General features: G+C 41.7%; 1 protein-coding gene across 1 annotated transcript in view; it reads right to left on the bottom strand.

Annotated features, from left to right (window-relative positions):
• Positions 1–14,173, bottom strand: part of GLP1R (glucagon like peptide 1 receptor) — a 69,203-nt gene that overhangs the window by 38,052 nt on the left and 16,978 nt on the right. The window lies entirely within an intron of this gene.

Here is a 14,173-nt window from a genome sequence, read left to right as displayed (position 1 = left end):
AAACTATGTTACAAATTTAAGTTAAAATGTAGGTATCAAAAAATTTTTTTTAAGTCACAGAATTTAGCACAGTTAAGAATCCCTTATCCTATAATCATTGAACCTTTCAATTATTTTTTTTTTACCTTATATGTAATCCTTGAACTTTTCTACTAATAATCTATTTTATAATCTGGCTTTAATCCAAACCTGCCTTCCCTCTGCACTGTTCCCCATGCCTGGAATCCTCTCCCTTTTCACTTCTATGTCTGAGATTCAATCCCTGACTTTTTTCAAGGACCTTTTCTTAGCAGGAAATGTTTTTCCCACGCCCCCTTCCCCTTTATTTACCTTGTGTCTACTAGGTGGCACAATGGATACAACATTGGTCCTCTAATCAGCAAGATCTGAGTTCAAAACCAACCTCAAATGTTTCCTCACTGTGTGTGACCTTGGGGAAATAGCTTTAACTTCTCTCTTAGTTTTCTCATCTCTAAAATGAAAATTTTAAAATACTAACACCTGTCTCCTAGGGTCTTTGTGAAGATAAAATGAGATATTTGCAAAGCATTCTGAAAGCCTTAGAACTCTTTACAAATGATAGCTCTTATTATTAGAATGTAAGCTCCTCGAGGGCAAGGGCTGTTCTTACTTTTTCTTAGTGCTGTTCAGCATTTAGAACTGTGCACATAATATGTGCTTTAGAAGCTCTGATTTATTGGCTGATTGCATCCCTTTGCAAATCTCTCCCCAAGCAGCTCCTCCTTTCTGTTCACAGGGCCAGGGAGAGGTTTGGGCATATTTCTTTGCTATTACCACTTTCAGATCATCTCTCAGATTTCCAGCCCTTGGTCCTTTCTGAGGGGCATGTTCTTTGTCTATATACACTCCTCTTTGCCTATATACACTCCTGAGTGGCAGGGGAAACCACCAGGGGAGAGGGATAAAAGCACAAGGTCATTTAAAATCACTGCCTCAGTTTCCTCCACTATAAGATGGGGATACTAATAGTACCTAAGTGTAAGAAGTGAGATTTGAACCTAGGTCTTTCTGGAATCTAAGTCTACGAGGAATTGAACTCGGGTCTTCCAGATTCTCAAGTCCAAAACTCTCCGTTTGGTTATGAAATCTTTTTCATATGGAGCTAGAAAAAAAATCAGCAAAAAAAAAAAACAAAAAAAAAACACCACAACAATATAGTGAAAGACAAGTAAATTGATCTCCACAGTAACCAGAAACTCTGAATTGATTTCCAAGCAATGAAATTAAGGTTTTTTTTCTATGTTTATAAAAGCATTGTTGAATGCTTGTAGAAGTATAGCCCATTTTTACTCAATAGCCTTACAAGGTTCTAATTTCATTTATAATAATTTATCTCTGCAATTCAAGATTTTCAGTCCTGGTCTTAATCAAAACCCAAAGCAAGAAACAAGCTGAATTTAATGTGATATGGGAGTAATCCCTTTCAAAAACTATCTCAAGGATAAAACTGTTGGCTGACAGGAAACAGAATCAAGGGTCTCACTAATTTATTCAACTGTGTTCTGATAAACATTTAATAATTTTATGATGCTAAAAACCATTATTAATCAAATAAAGTTTTATAATTTAGAATGTGTATGTGTAATTGTTTTCCTTTTACACTGATAGGAAATGTAGAAAGAGTTACTGAAAAGCAAGGGATTCAGGAAGAAAGTGATTGGGAACCCCGGTATTATAGTAAGAGAGACTTGATATTTAAATCCTTTGTTGTGTAGTTGTTTTTCAGTCATTTTCAGAGTCTTTGTGACCACATTTGGGGTTTTCTTGGCTCAGAGACTAGAGTGGTTTGCCATTTCCTTCTCTAGCTCATTTTACAGATGAAGAAACAGAGGCAAACAGGGTAAAAAGTGACTTGTCCAGGGTCACACAGTCTGAGTCTGGATCTGAATTTGGGAAGATGAGTCTTCCTGACTTCTAGCCCACTACTCTTATCTACTGGGCCACTCAGTACCCTGCCTTTGTCACATACTAGTTATGTGGCCCTGAGCAAATCACCCAATCCTCTCTAGGTAATTCCAAAAGACTTTTTTTGCAGAGAAGTTACAAATCTTCTTGAGTAGAAGGAAGTCCCACACCAGGAATTCCTTAGACCAGTGATGGGCAAACTTTTTAAAGAGGGGGCCAAAGGAAAGGAAATGCTCATCTGTCAGTCTGTTTCTAAGGCAACTCTTCCAAAGTTTCATTGCATTGTATCCTACTCGTTATATTCGTCAGATTAGGAATAATGTAGCACAGCCGGATAGAACATTTCAGGGGGCCATAGTTTGCCCATCACTGCCTTAGACTAATGAAACTCCTGATCTAATATCTTTTCTCCTTGCTCCATTCTCCACATTTTTACACGCCTGCTTCATATTGGTACGCTCACATCCCAGACCTCCTTGTCATCTCTCCGAATTTCACCCTCCTTTCTATTTTTATAGGATAACAATTCACAGAATTGTCAATTTAGAAAAGGGGGAAAGACCTTAGAGGTTACCTAATCCAAACCCTTTATTTTACAGGTAATGCAACTGAGACTGAGAGAGATTAAATGATTTACTCAAAGCCACAAATCAATCAATTAACCTAGCAAGCAGGCATTCATTAAGCTCCTCCTGCATTCCAGGTGCTGCTAAGTCCTGGGGATTCAAAGACAATAGGCACATACAAGATTTGAATCCAAGTCCTCTGACTCTAAAACTTTCCCACTTTTGAACACTTCATTTTCCCCTTATGAGGATCACTGGTCCCATGATTCATCCCTATTCATTTTCATTCTTCTAGACCAAGACGTTCTTAACCTTTTGGTTTTATGGACCCCTTTATTACATCAATGAAACCTTTGGAACCCTTCTCAGAATAGAGTTAGGGTTTCACTGCTAGAATAATGTTTTTTAAAATGCATGAAATAAAATACAGAAGATGACAAAGGAAACAAATCATACTGAAATAGTTGTCTAAATACACAAAGAGAGACATACATACATTTAATTGTACAGACCCCGCGTCAAGAGCTCTCCTATTCTAGACCATTTTCTGCATTCTGCTTTCATTAGCCTTCCTATCTAGCTTTGCTTCTATGCCCCCATTGTTTCATTAGTTACTGCTCGGTCCCCTCTACCCTGGCTTCTGCTGCTCCCTGCCTGAAAATCCCCAAGCCTTGGGAATCCTGTCATCTGATTTCTCTCTTCCTAATCCAGTATTGCTGGGCAGGAAATCAAGCTCACCTCCTCCAACAAGAATTTACATTATAGAACCCCCTTTTAGTCTGAGCTGCTACTCAACAACAGACCTTCCCTACCTTTATTGACTCCCCATCTTAATCCCGGTAATAACTTCTTCAAGTCCTTTCTTCTCTTCTCTCTGCCCTACCTCCACACTTGATTTTTGTTGTTCAATTATGTCTGACTTTTCATGACCCATGGAGCAAAGCTATTTTCTTGGCAAGGATACTAGACTCCTTTGCCATTTCTTTCTCCAGTGGATCTTTTTGCCAGGCAACCAGAGGTTAAGTGACTTGGCCAGGTCATACAGTGGCCAGGGTCTGTGGCCAGATTTGAAGTCAGATCTTCCTGACTCCAGGTCCACTACTTGAATTCACTGAACTTTTCTCCTAGATATACAGAGGTTAAGTGACTTGTCCAAGGTCACACAGCTACTAAATGTATGATACTAGATCTGTTTCTGGGCTTCCTAATTCCTGATTCCCTCCCTTATCTTCTTCCTCACTCCTCAGTGTGGTCATTCCTTGTTCATGATCTTCCCTTCCCTTGGTCCCCTTCTCTTTGCTTTCTGCCCATTGCCAATTCTCCTTCATTATCACTTCTATAAAGAGGCAGTTAGATGATACAGTAGATGGAACCCTGGGCTTGAAGTCAGGAAGATCTGAGTTCAAATCTGGTTTCAGACACTTATTAGCTATGTGATCTTGAAGAATATTACTTAAGGTCTTTTTGCCTCAGTTTCCTCATCCATAAAATGAGTAGTATAATAGCACCAGGGTTGTTATGAGGATCAAATGAGGGAATATTTGTAAAGCACTTGAGAGTCTATAGAAATACTATAGAAACATGGGCTCTCACTACTATTATAATTGTTGTTGCTAAAGAAGAGTCTCAAATCTATACCTAGAGTTTGGGCATCTCTTATGAGGACTGGATCCATATCTCCAGTGGTCTAAAGCAATTGACAAGCATTTATTAGACATTTGTCATGTGTCAAGCACTGTACTAGGCACCAAGAGATACAATAATAAAAATGAAACAGCCCTTTCCTTCAGGGAGTTTCCTTACCAATCAACCATTCAATAAGGATTTGTTGTGGCTCTGGGTGCCATCCTCTGTGCTAGGTGTTAAGAACAAGAGAGCAAAAATCAAACAGTGGCTGCCATCCCATTGGCATCTCAACTTCAGCATTTCCAAACTGTTTTCTCCCTATCGTTTGCTACTCCTCTTGAATTCACTATTTTTATTGCTCGTGATAGCGTCATTGACTCTTTTTCCAAAGAAAGTATTAGGATTACCTTTGATCAAGAAGTCACATGAAAGCATAAGATCTCATACCTATTAACATACAGTAGGCACTTAATTGATGCTTCCTTTTCTCATTTCCTTCCTCCCTTTCTCCCTACCTCCCCCTTTTCTTCCTCCCTCCCTTCTTTCCTTTCTTCCTTTCTTCCTTCCCTCCCTCCCTCTCTCTATCCCTTCCATCCTTCTTTCTTCCTCCCTGCCTCACAGTTCTTGAAAGGCTAGAAGAATCAACCCACCCACTCTAACAAGATAAAATTGAATAGAGATAAAAGTCAAGTCCTACATTTGCGTTAAAAAGAAAATCAAGCATAATATGGTAGTGATGAAGGGGGGGAGGTTGCAAAGCTAGACAGTGGTTCTTGGCAAAAAGTTTTGGGGATTTTGAAGGGCAACAAGCTTAAAATAAGGTGTGTGCCAGTCAGAAAGGAAATGAGAGAAGGAAGGAAATAAGCATCTATTAAGCACCTACTATATGTTTAATAGGTATATAATATATATACGCATCCACACACATGGAAACATATACATGCCTCCCACCCCACCGTCCGGTCCCCCACATATCTTAGGCTATTTTAAGAGAGACACGATGTCTTTTACAATGCATATGGTAACCTCACTGAGTTCTATCCTGGTCAGATCACATCTGGTTGGTGCTACATTTTAGGAAGGCTGAATCAGGAGTCCTCCTGAGTGGGACAAGGAGACTGTCGAGGGGCCCTAAGACCACACCATACAAGGATTGGTGGAGGAACTAGCAGAGTTTGGCCTGGAATATAAAAAGAGACTTAGAGGGGGTGTGATAGATTGGTTTGAATATTTGAAAGATTGTCCCATGGAAGAGGGATTAGATTAGTTCTGCTTAGCTTCAGAAGGGCAGAGTGAGGCCCAGTGAATATGTAGGAATTGCAGAGAGTCTCAATGTAAACAAAAAAAAAAATTCTTAACCATTTGAGCTGTTCAGCAGTGGAATGGAGAGCCTTGGGAAGTAGAGGTCTTCCCCTCGATTAGCACCTTCCAACTGAGACTGGTGACTGTTTTGTTGGCTATATCTTGGTACCAAGGATCAAGGTGACATCTGAGATCCCTGCTGACTCTGATCCTTTAGGGATTAATGGGTCAAAGGCTCACTGAGGCCCACCTTGGAGATGAGGCAGGACTCTTTAGACCAAATTCTTCAGGCAACAGGATTCTGAGTGCTCTTTTCTTGGGGGCACCCAGACTACAGTTTCCCTGGGAAATTAGGCATCTTCCATTTTTAGAAGGAAAAAAAAAAACTGGTAGCAGCTAAGTGGCTTAGTGGACCGAAAGTCAGGTCCTGGGTTCAAATTTGACCTTAGACACTTCTTAGCTGTATGACCTTGGGCAAGTCACTTAACCCTTACTGTCTAGCCCTTACCATTCTTCTATCTTAGAATCAATACACAATATTGATTCCAAGACAGATGGTAAGGATTAAAAAAAAAAAAGGTAAAAACAAGAAGATGCCCCCAAGGAAGAGATTTGTAGAACATTATTCAAATGCAAATAAACACAAAGTAATTTATTATTGTCACTTCCAATTCTGAATTCATAATAACTAGATGGGATCAAAGATTATTGTTTTACTTTACTTAATTTTTAATAATTTATTCATTCATTCCATAAATGTAAGAGGCTGGAGAAGATGCAAATTATAGGTAAGGGTACTCTCAGTCTAGCAGGAGAATATGACACAAACACTAATAACTATTATTAGTATCTGATGGGGTTTTTTTGGGAATCAGCTACAGAGGGGATATGGTATCATAGAGTCAGAATAGGAATACCTGGGATCAAGTTTTGCCACTGACACATACTGATTATATAATCAGGGTCCCTCACTAAAACCTCCCAGCTCCTGGAAAGTTTCTAAGCCTGGGATTGCCAGTGTAGGTACCAATCTGTATTGGGAGGAGTTTCCTTCCTGAGAGTTCCCCAATTCCCTGAAATTCTGACTCCCTTAGTTTTCATCATCCCTTCCCAATCTTAGCAAAAAAAATAATGATGATGATGATGATGATGACGACAACAACAACAACAATAATAACCCCTCTGTGGGGTCCAAGAGGGAAGGCGGCTAACTAGAGGATGAGGAAAAGTATTTGAGTTGGTTTTTAAAGGATGGGTTGCAATTCACCAGCTAGGTGGTACAGTAGATAGCGTGCTGGTCCTAGAGTCAGGAGGACCTGAGTTCAAGTATAGCCTCAGATACTAGCTGTGTGACTTTGGGCAAGTCATGTCACCTTGTTTGCCTCAGTTTCCTCATCTGTAAAATGAGCTGGAAATGGAGATAGCAAATCATGCTAGTATCTCTCCCAAGAAAATCCCAAATGGGGCCATGAAGAGTTGGACAGGACCAAAATGACTGAACAACCAATAATTAAAGAAATTCAACAGGCCAAGTGGAGGAGGATGGCCCAGTGCCCAGTCACTGAAAACTCTGAAAAAAAGTCCCAGCAGGAAAGTGTGGTGTGGTCTGGGGGAGTGGGGTCAGAGAGCATTTCCATTTGGCTAGAGCATGGATTTCATGGAGTTTAGTAATATGATATGAGGCCAGGCAGGTTGGACAAGAAATTATGGAAGGTCTTGAATACCAGGCAAAGGAGTTTGACCTTTAGTCAGTAAACAATAGGGAGCTAATGAAGATCTTTGAGCAGTAATAGAATGGCACGCCCACATCTGTACTTAAGTAAAATTATTCTGGCCATGGTATAAAGAACAGATTGAAAGAAGGAAGACCTAGCAAGGAGAAGGAAATAAGCATTTATATAGCACCTACCACGTGCCAGATTTTGCATTAATCGATTTACAAATAGGATCTCCTTTGATCTTCACAACAACCCTGGGAGGTAGATGCTATTATTATCTCCATTTTACAGTTGAGAAAATTGAAGCAAAGAGAAGTTTGGTGACTTGTCCAGGATCACAAGCTAGTAATGGTCTGAGGCTAATTTTGAACTCAGATCTTCCTGACTTCAGGCCAAAAGTACTATTTCACCACTGGTTGCCAATTGCATTGTTGCCAAGACCTTATTATAGTAGTATAAGCAGGTGGCACTGATGGCCTGTAAGAGGATCATGTAATTCAGAGATGTTGTTGTTCAGTTATTTCAGTCTGACTCTTTGTGTCCCCATTTAGGGTTTTCTGGGCCAAGATACTGGAATAGTTTGCCATTTCCTTCTCTAGCTCTTTTGACAAGTGAAGAAATTGAGGCAAACAGGGCAAAGTAACAGGGTCAGGGTCACACAGCTAATGCCTGAGGCTGGATCTGGACTAAGGTCTTCCTAACTACAGGCCTGGCATTTTATCCACTCTGCCTCCTAGATGCTCTGATTTGGAAGTCGAAAAGACTTTAGTTACCATCTAGTCAAGTCAGTTCATGTTGTAGACAGGGACTTTGACAAACAGAAAAAGGAAGTGATTTGTCCAAAGGGAGGAAGGAAAAGGAACAAGCACTTACCATGTGCCATTTCCTTCTCCAGTTCATTTTACATATGAAGAAACTGAGGCAAATAGGATTAAGTGACTTGCTTAGGGTCACAGCTAGTGAGTGAGTGTCTGAGGCCAGAATTTGAACTCAGGAAGATGAGTCTTACTGACTCCAGGTTAGTACCCTATCCACTATACCAGGGGTTGGCAACATATGGCTCTTTCTGCAGTAGTCATAAAGTCAATTTTTTTTCAGGCGCTATTACAGAAGCGCACTGTGAGCACTGTACGGCTCTCATGAAATTACATTTTAAAAAATGTGGTGTTTATGGCTCTCACGACCGAAAAGGTTGCCGACCCCTGCATTATACCATCTGGCTGTCCATTCTACTGATGAGGAAACTAAGCTCAAAGAAATTAGGTGAGATAGTTAAGTGACAAAGCCAAGATTCTAACACACATACACAGGCACTGAGCTAATTATAGATATTATCTAATTTGAGTCTAACAACAACCTGATATCGATTTTACAGTTGAAGAAACTGAGTTAGAAAAAGTTAAATGACTTGCCCAGGGTCACACCACTAGTAAATGTCTGAGACCTGATTTGATCTCAGGTTTTCCTGATTCTATCCACTGCACCACCAGCTGCCTCGCAAGTTAAAAATAGCAGAGCCAGGTTTCAATTCTGACCCCAAATTCAGTATTCCCTCCATTTTGCCATGATGCAGTGAAGCTAGAGAGAGAGAGATGGATTGAAAAGATGCAGGAATTAATTTCTTTGAATAAGGAACTGTTAAATACTGTAAAAATGATAGAATAAAGTTATGGAGAGGCAAGATGGTATAATGGAGACTCTGGCTTGTGTTAGAATCTTGGCTTTGTCACCTCTTAACTATATCAACTTGAGCAAGTCACCTAGTTTCTTTGAGCTGTGGTTTCCTCATCTGTAGAATGTAGAAGCTGGGAGGTGCAGTGGTTAGTCAGGAAGCCTCATCTTACTGAATTCAAATCTGGCCTCAGGCACTTACTAGCTATGTGATGCTAAGCCAGCCACTTAACCATATTTGCCTCCATTTCCTCATCTATGAAATGATCTGGAGAAGAAAATGACAACCCACTCCAGTATCTTTGCCAAGAAAACCCCAGATGAGGTCACAGAGATTTGAACCCCACTGAAAACCACTGAACACGAACAACTCTATGACCTTGAGCAAGTCGCCTAATCTCTTTGGACCTTAGTTTCCTCATCTGTAGAATGAGAGTTGGGCTAGATGATTCCAAAACTCTCTCCAAGATCTAGTTCTAGAGTCTTCTAGACTCTAGGCTCAGTCCTCTAGCCACTGAATCCCTCAGATTCTGACTTGACATTTGGTAGGCTAACTATCCCTCCCAGCCTGGAGCCATCTGAAAATCCAGCAGGTAGAAATGCTTTTTTGTGTCACTATTTAAGTCACTGATAAAAATGTCAACAGTTGTCAAGGACAGATCCAACACAAGAAGGCAAATTCAACTTCATAGGCATCACTGAGTCTTAACAGGATGATTCTGGAAAGGTTTACCTTAACCAAAGAACTGAGGTAGCTAGGGGAGAAGGCACAATCAATACAGCAAATACCTTAGAATCAGGGGAGATGTGAGTTCAAATCCAGCTTTTGACACTTTCTAGCAATGCAAACCTGAGCAAGTCATTTAACCTCTGTCTGCCTTAGTGTTCCTCAACTGTAAAATGGCTATAATAATAGCACCTACCCCATAGGGTTGTTGTGAGCATCAAATGAGATATTTGCAAAGCACTTAGCACATAGTGGGTACTTTGCATTTATAGTTGTAATAATTATAACTATAAATGTAAATATAAATATAAAACTATTATAATTATTAAACTCTAGACTACGTATCCCTCGGACAATGTCAAAATGCCTTTGGCAAACATGTAGCTTCTTGTTTTGTACCTCGCTTGAATTAAAGTCAAGTATCACCCAAAAAGGCAATGGAGAGAAACATTGTAAGCATGCGTAGGCTGTAACGTATTAGCACCGATAAAGACCCAGGCTGTCATCAGAGAGATCTATCACCAGAAAAGAAGGTGCAGCAGGCACCTACGAGGTGTATATAAAGTATGACCAACACACCAGTGTCATCATGTCCATCACTGTCAAGAGACCTAGAAAAAAGCCAACATCGAGTCGAAGGGAATTTTCAGGAGAGCACAGGAGCACACATCGCGTAGATGGAGAAGATGTCTGTGCACAGCCCGAGATCCACTGAGATAATAATATACAAAAGCCAAAGGGATCTGTCAGCTCTGGATTCAGAGGTCAGGATCAAGTGCCAAGACCCTCGGGTCGTCCTACGCCCTCCTCCCCTCCCTCTGCCCCATCCCAAGTCCAGGGACCAGGATCTCCTCAGTGTTGGTTAATTCCTCCTGCTTCATTAGCTCCTGGGACAGAGAGCAGTCTGGGTGGTAACAACAATTATGCTGATGGAACACTTGCATCTATGGGTCCCTAACCCGGGGAGGGGGGGGAAGAAGGGGGCCAGGCAGTAGCCATGGGTGATTCTGAGAGTCAGAAAGCAGAGTAAATTAGTCCAGTGAGCCAGGTGGCGGCTGGCAGGGGGCCGGGACGGCTGTCATTATCTTCATGGAGAAAGCAATAAAACTCTGTTCGTTCATAAACGGGCCACTGTGAGGGCCTATTTCCTGCTCAAATAAAATTAAAGGTGATGGATGGAGCCCAGGAGAGGCAGGCAGGCAGAGTTGGGGGTGGGTCAGAGGCTGAGTGATGACGAGTTGCTCCTTGCTTGGGCTCCCCGGAGCTGGAGAGGTGGGGGACCCGTCTGAGGTTCTCACCCTAAACCTCTGGGCAGCAGAGGCGAAAGACAGGCCATTGGGATGGGGGGAGGCAAGCTCAAGGAAGGCGAGGCAGCTCTGGGCTCACAGAAGGAAGAAATTTGGGGGATCTGTTTTCAGTCATGCTTCCACATGGTCTGTGGGAAAAAAGTTGGGAAGCCCCCCCCCCCAAATTCCCGGAAATAATTATGGACAGCAGTTCACATGTTTAAGACAGTCTTCACATTAGCCCCAGGAGGTAGTCAGGGCAAGCACAGGTATCTCTTCTGCATCATATCCCTCAATCTGGAAAAATCTAGGAAATAAGTGTTGGCACTCCCTTCATTTCAGAGCAGTTGTCTGAATTTTTAAATTTTTTATGGGTGTTTATAGTTCCTTATTGTATTAAAAGATAACATATGTTGATATTATATAATACCATCCATAGGGTTTATGTATTTCTGACTTTCTAAATTTTTTCTGTGTCATCTGTGGCTTCTGGAAAACCCCTCAAAATTCCCATTTAATTTCTTATGCTTTATTTTCTTATACATTGAAAATCTGATGGGGAAAGTCATGGAAGGGATAGCTGTATTATTTACCCCCATTTTATAGCTGAGGAAACTCAAGCTTAGAGGGGGATACAGGTTGGCATTTTACCCCTTGTCTTTGGACTCCAAGTCTTAGGACCATCATCCTTATCATTATCATAACAACTAGCATTGATATAGCACTTGAATGTTTGCAAAGGGCTTTACATATGCTATTTTCATTTACAGGGGTTAAATTGTAGAATTAAGAGCCAGAATGGTTTTCAGAGATCATCTGGTCCAATCCTTTCATTTTTTTTTAAATTGATTTAAACCTTCCATGCTAAGTATCGAATCTAAGGCAAAAAAAAAGGGTAAGGGCTAGGCAATTGGGGTTAAGTGACCTGTTTTCAGGTTTGTGCTTCCACATGGTCTGAGGCTATAATGAGAAAGGAGGACAAAAAGGTTGGGAAGCCCCCCCGCCCCGGGGTCACACACAAATAATCATATTTATGGAGGATTAAATAAAGATAAAGGTATTCATTTACTCCAGGGCTCTCAAGATATAGGTATTAGGACTCAAATTTGAACCTGTATCTTTTAATCCTAAATCCAGTTTTCTTTCTAATATGCCAAGAGGTGTTAGTCCTGGAATCAGGAAGATCTAAGTTTAAGTCTAGCCTCAGACCCTATGTGCAACCTATACAAGTCACTTAACCCTGTTTGTCTCCGTTTCTTCATCTATATAATGAGCTGGAAAAGGAAATGGCAAATTGCTCCAGTGTCTTTGCCAAGAAAAGCCCAAGTGGGTCACAAAGAGTCAGACACGGCTGAAATGACTGAACAACAACCAATATGTTATGAATAGCCTGGGTGTGACTAAGTCTTCCCCAAGTGCTCCTAGTACAGATGTAGGTCTGCCCTTTCCCCCCACAGTCCCACTCGCATATACAGAGTTCATCCTTGCTCCTTCTTCCCACCAGAAAGCTGGGATATTTCTATTCCTTTCCATCCCTAGGGGGAAAAAAGTTAGATGAGGCAGAGTGCCCATCCTCTAGGCCTTCCCTGGGCACAGAACCCATTGCAAGTGGAAGAAGGTTGTCATGCGTTGCTTCCTCTCACCAAACTATTCGGTAGAAATGCTGATTATGATTAGGTTTGACCCAAGTGCTTCTCGCTGCTGTTGCTGAAGGCTTTGTCAGTCACCCACCAGTAGGGAGGGATGAGAAAGCCAGATGAGAACCAGCATCCTCAAGCGCCCTGATTAATTTCTTTCTTTCTTTTTTTAAACCCTTAGATTAAATCTAAATCATAGAATTGATACCAAGTATTGGTTCCAAGGCAGAAGATCAGAAAGGACTAGGCAATTGGGGTTAAGTGACTTGCCCAGGGTCATACAGCTAGGCAGCATCTGAAGCCAGATTTGAACCAGAACCTTTCATCTTTAAGCCTGGCTCTCTAACCACTGAACCAACCAGCTGTTCCACCCCGATTACTTTCAAGAAACTTACAGAAGAATCACTCACCTTAATTTTCTCTTGGCTGTACTGTGTTATGGGTTCACATAGGTGACAAAACCCCTGAACATGAAGGAAGTGATACTACAGACTCTCTGTGTGAAGAGAAAGTCCTCCAGGATGGGATCCAGTCTTATTAGTCCTGTATCTTTCTCAACCATTTTCCTAACTTTGCTTACACATTCTGTGTGCTTAAGGGACATTTCTTTAAATGATAACATTTCAAACAAAGGTATTTCATCTCCTTAATGAAAATGGAAGCTCAAGAGGTGTAGGCACCTCTCCCCCACCCAAACCCCTCAGTGACTGCATGGATCTGGATAGCCAAGAAGGCACTATACAGAATAAGTTAACAAATTAATGAATAATAAATGCATTTCAACCTTCTTAACTGGTCGAGTGTTTCATTTAAAATACGACCTCCCTTTATGCAGCCTGGGCGCTATTACATGGGGCAAAATGGTATCCATTTAATTCACCACTTGGGGCTAGGTCCAGGGCAAGGACCTGAGGGGACCAAGGAGCTAGCTGATGAGCTCATCCAGGTTTCAATGCCCTGTTTGTCCTTTCCCCAAAGGGAGCATTTTCCCATAGCCTAGCCACCTCTGCCAAAGAATAATCTGCCCTGGCCCTCGTCATATCCTGTCTCCTTCCCAGAGTCTCAGGACTGTATTTTCAAAAATGCAGCTCTCTTGGCAAGCCCTCCTACCCCTGGCGTCACCACTAGGAATGGTTTGGAGGCTGCAAGAACACATCTGTCTAGGCATCTTCTCTATGGCTTCTTCTCTGTCTCTGGGAGACTATAGAACCATTTCTCTAGGAAATGCCAAGCCCCAGAGGAGATATGATGGGTAATGAATTATACCAGTGACAACCATGGGCCAGCCCTCTGCGCCTAAGCCATCAGCTCTAAATCAGAGAAGGTGGGTGTCAAGGTACAAAGAGGAAGACGTGGGTGGCCACTCACCACCAGTGTCCCTGTCTGCCCTCCCCAGATCATCCCAATAACCACTTTAATACTGGGGAGCTAATCTCCATTTCTTCTTGCCAGGAAGCTAAGACATCACTGCTCCTTTCCATCACTCTGAGAAAAGACAGACTCAGGGCAAGGCACTCCTCCTTTTCCCCAGACAGGTTCATTTCTGGCCCAGCACTTTATCTTTCTCCCCATTGCTACTGGAAGGAGAGGTCACCACAGAAGTTACTAGGGAGGCAGGGTGGACAGTCTTTGAAACAGACTTTCCTCTCTCATCATGAGGTCACAGGTTTAGAATTAGAAAGGACCTCAAAGGCCAGCTGGCCCAAGAGCCCCA

The sequence above is a fragment of the Gracilinanus agilis genome, chromosome 4 (genome assembly GCF_016433145.1).
Source record: "Gracilinanus agilis isolate LMUSP501 chromosome 4, AgileGrace, whole genome shotgun sequence".
NCBI classification, from domain to species: Eukaryota; Metazoa; Chordata; class Mammalia; order Didelphimorphia; family Didelphidae; genus Gracilinanus; species Gracilinanus agilis.
This window is presented reverse-complemented; position numbering and strand designations above follow the sequence as displayed.